The sequence below is a fragment of the Macaca mulatta genome, chromosome 4 (genome assembly GCF_049350105.2).
Source record: "Macaca mulatta isolate MMU2019108-1 chromosome 4, T2T-MMU8v2.0, whole genome shotgun sequence".
NCBI lineage: Eukaryota > Metazoa > Chordata > Mammalia > Primates > Cercopithecidae > Macaca > Macaca mulatta.
The window spans coordinates 143,067,206-143,071,819 of NC_133409.1; positions in this window are offsets into that span (position 1 = coordinate 143,067,206).

Below are 4,614 nucleotides of genomic sequence, written 5' to 3' on the forward strand. Positions count from 1 at the left end.
CCTGACGCATATACTTTCTGCTCCCTGGCTCCTCCAGCTATACTCACTCTTTGTTGAGTCTCCCACAATTACCATTGTTCCTGGCCCAGACTTCAGTCCGGCCTCCTACATTATTCCTGATACCACACCTGACCTCCATGACAGTATCTCTCTGATATACCTGGCGCTCACTCCATTTCCCCATATTTCCTTCTTTCCTGTTCCTCACCCTGATCACACTTGGTTTATTGATGGCAGTTCCACCAGGCCTAATCGCCACTCACTAGCAAAGGCAGGCTATGCTATAGTATCTTCCACATCTATCATTGAGGCTACTGCTCTGCCACCTCCACCACCTCTCAGGAAGCTGAACTCATTGCCTTAACTCAGGCCTTCACTCTTGCAAAGGGACTACACAACAATATTTATACTGACTCTAAATATGCCTTCCATATCCTGCACCACCATGCTGTTATATGGGCTGAAAGAGGTTTCCTCACTACATAAGGGTCTTCCATCGTTAATGCCTCTTTAATAAAAATTCTTCTCAAGGTCGCTTTGCTTCCAAAGGAAGCTGGAGTCATTCACTGCAAGGGCCATCAAAAGGCATCAGATCCCATTGCTCAGGGCAATGCTTATGCTGATAAGGTAGCTAAAGAAGCAGCTTAGCTCCAACTTCTGTCCCTCACAGTCAGTTCTTCTCCTCCTCGTTGGTCACTTCCACCTACTCTCCTACTGAAACTTCCACCTATCAATCTCTCCCCACACAAGGCAAATGGTTCTTGGACCAAGGAAAATATCTCCTTCCAGCCTCATAGGCCCATTCTATTCTGTCATTTCATAACCTCTTCCATATAGGTTACAAGCCACTAGCCTGCCTCTTAGAACGTCTCATTTCCTTTCCATTGTGGAAATCTGTCCTCAAGGAAATCACTTCTCAGTGTTCCATCTGCTATTCTACTACTCCTCAGGGATTATTCAGGCCCCCTCCCTTCCCTACACGTCCAACTCAGGGATTTGCCCCTGCCCACGACTGGCCAATTGACTGTACTCACATGCCCTGAGTCAGGAAACTAAAATACCTCTTGGTCTAGGTAGACACTTTCACTGGATGGGTCTCACAGGGTCTGAGAAGGCCACCATGGTCATTTCTTCCCTTCTGTTAGACATAATTCCTCAGTTTGGACTTCCCACCTCTATACAGTCCAATAACAGACTGGCCTTTATTAGTCAAATCACCCAATCAGTTTCTCAGGCTCTTGGTATTCAGTGGAACCTTCATACCCCTTACCATCCTCAATCTTCAGGAAAGGAAACACGGACTAATGGTCTTTTAAAAATATACCTCACCAAGCTTAGCCTCCAACTTAAAAAAAAAAGGACTCTGTCAAGAATACAGCCCAAAAACTTGCCAACCAAGCAAGTAATTATGCTGAACCCCCTTGGGCACTCTCTAATTAGATGTCCTGGGTCCTCCCACTTCTTAGTCCTTTAATACCTGTTTTTCTCCTTCTCTTATTTGGAAGTTGTGTCTTCCGTTTAGTTTTTCAATCCATACAAAACTGCATCCAGGCCATCACCAATCATTCTATATGACAAATGCTCCTTCTAACAACCTTATCACAAAATCTTCCTTCAGCTTAATCTCTCCCACTCTAGGTTCCCATGCCACCCCTAATCCCACTTGAAGCAGCCCTGAGAAACATCGCCCTTTATCTCTCCATACCACCTCTCAAAATTTTTGCTGCCCCAACAATTCAATACTATTTTATGTTATTTTTCTTATTAATATAAGAAGGCAGGAATGTTAGGCCTCTGAGCCCACGCTAAGCCATCGTATCCCCTGTGACCTGCACGTATACATCCAGATGGCCTAAAGCAAGTGAAGAATCACAAAAGAAGTGAAAATAGCCGGTTCCTGCCTTAACTGATGACATTCCACCATTGTGATTTGTTCCTGTCTCACCTTAACTGAGCGATTAACCTTGTGAAATTCCTTCTCCTGGCTCAGAAGCTCCCCCACTGAGCACCTTGTGGCCTCCGCCCCTGCCCGCAAGAGAAAAAACCCCTTTGACTATAATTTTCCACTACCCACCCAAATCCCGTAAAACCGCCCCACCCCATCTCCCTTCACTGACTCCTTTTTCGTACTCAGCCTACATGCACCCAGGTGAAATAAACAGCTTTGTTGCTCACACAAAGCCTGTTTGGTGGTCTCTTCACATGGACGCACGTGATAACGCTTGGCTGACATTATTTTTTAGCCATTCAGTACTCTGAGTCTTGTGGGAATAGAATGATTTTCTTAATGCACATTATTCTGCATTCATCAGTCAGTTTTGAAAGACAAGGATGATACTACCAGACTAGAGAAAACATTTTGGAGTCACAGAACAGGCAACAGCCAGTCTCTCCCTGACCCCATTCCCACATTAGCCTCTCTTTTCTAGAAAGATGCTGCAAACCAAGGGCTGAGTGAGAAGAATGGTTCATTTCCGAACAATTCAATCTGCTCCGGGAAACAAGGGATTAGCCTGTGGAAGAGTGAGTTATTTTAAACCACTCTGCATTAAAATCAATGCTCTGGAGGGTCCAGCCTGCCACAGGAGAATTCACTCTAATTGCTACAGACCAATGGTTGTCAATATAACGTTCCTCCTATCAGCAAATAATAGCATTGGGTAGGGTGGGGTGTGGGGGATGAACTCAATCTCCACAGGAAGACATAGACCAAATGTGATGGCTATATTCTTTTCAAGTGCCTCAGATTTAGAATCCTTCTGATCCCAAAGTGTGCTCACCATACCTCTCATGAGTCAAATTGCCATTTTCCCAGCAGTAATCATGTGTCCGGGCTTCTGCCATTCAGCTCTGTTGAGTTAGAAAAGCCAAAGGAATGGAACAACAACAACAAAAGAAAAGCCAAATGATTCAGCCACAATACAGAGTGAATCAGCAAAGGAAAAAAAAAATGTAGGAAAAGAGAATCTGTGTGGTGTCTTGAATAAAAGTGCCTTCCAATAAATTTGGTGAATTGTCTTCAAGGGAATCAGCTGAATGTGTTAATCATTTATTGTATATCATAACTGTCTGGCGCATACATGATTAGCTGAAAATAATATTTGTGGGTCCACTGAGACTCTGAAATGATGCAGAGGAGAAGCTAGCTTTTGCAGAAGGAGCTCAACTTTCTTTGCTAAAGTTTTCCTTGGAGCTTCAAAGGCTGTTTCTGTATTGGCTGCTATTGGCATGAGAATGTAAAAGGTGTGGGGGAACTTTCTCTGGAAAGGACCTTTCACAGAGAATCAGGAAAATAGGAACCAGGCCTCAACAAGGAAATGCTGTCTTTCTTTTTTTCTTTTTCTTTTTTTTTTGAAACAGAGTCTTGCTCTGTCACCCAGGCTGGAGTGCAGTGGCATGATCTCGGTTCACTGCAACCTCCAACTCCCAGGTTCAAGAGATTCCCCTGCCTCAGCCTCCCAAATAGCTGGGACTATAGTTTCCCACACCATGTGTGGCTAATTTTTGTATTTTTAGTAGAGATTGGGTTTCTCCATGTTGGCCAGGCTGGTCTCAAACTCCTGACATCAGGAGCCGCCCCCCTCGGCCTCCCAAAATGCTGGGATTACAGGCGTGAGCCACTGTGTCTGGCCTCCACCTCTATTTCTTGTCCTTTTCTTCTCTTTCATGTGTGTGCATGTATGCGGATAAAGGTTTGAAACCCAGTTCTACTCTGAGCTTCAGATTCTTCATCTATAAATTGGGAATCATAATGCTAATATCCCCAACTTGTCAAGGGGGTTTTCATGGACTGATGTATATAAAGCACACGACTCATGAAGGCACTAGAGAAATCTACTATTACCAGGGCTCAGTTCCTGCCTGAGTGATTTCCTAATGACAGAAATCTTGGCCTAGGGACTTAGTGGTTTGGGAATAATGGGAGATGGATGGTCAAACCTAAGAAGAAGTCTCTATCAGGGGTGCACTTGAAGTTTTGAGGTCTAATGATTTTTTTGAACCTCTTTACAAGATGTATAGAGGTTGGAGTTTGTGGTTAACCAAAGTTTTGAATTGCTCAGCTCTGTATTTAATATTCTACAGAATGGATTTATCACGAGTAGGCTTGGAGGAGGCCCAAAACTTTTTGGACTTTGCAATAAACTTAGAATTCAGAGAGAATGTCTGACAAGAATCATCCTGCCATGGGTCCAAAGAGAGAAAAATGCTTCCACCATGAAAGAAAAAAGGAGTTCAGTTGGTGAATCTTCAGTTACAGTAAACACAGGGTGGTGATGGGTGTCCTAAGTGCAAAGGTACCCACACCCAGCTCCTCATCAGAGTCACTGGAAGAATTTTACGAAAATATACAGGTTCCTGAGCCCCACCCTGGATATTAAAGGGGACACAGATAGGCTCAGGATCTCATTTCTTTGTTATTAAAGTGCTAAGATGATTCTGATGATCAGTCAGGTTTAGAAACAACTCAGAAGGTAGATGGCTCAGGCCCATGGACTCCAGCTGTAGAAGTGATTTGTTGAGAATCAGCTTCTTTACTCCACTTCCCTTTGCAGAGATCTGACCCACATCCCTCCAGTATGATGTAAGAAAGATTTAGGAAAGTCTTCAGAGGCA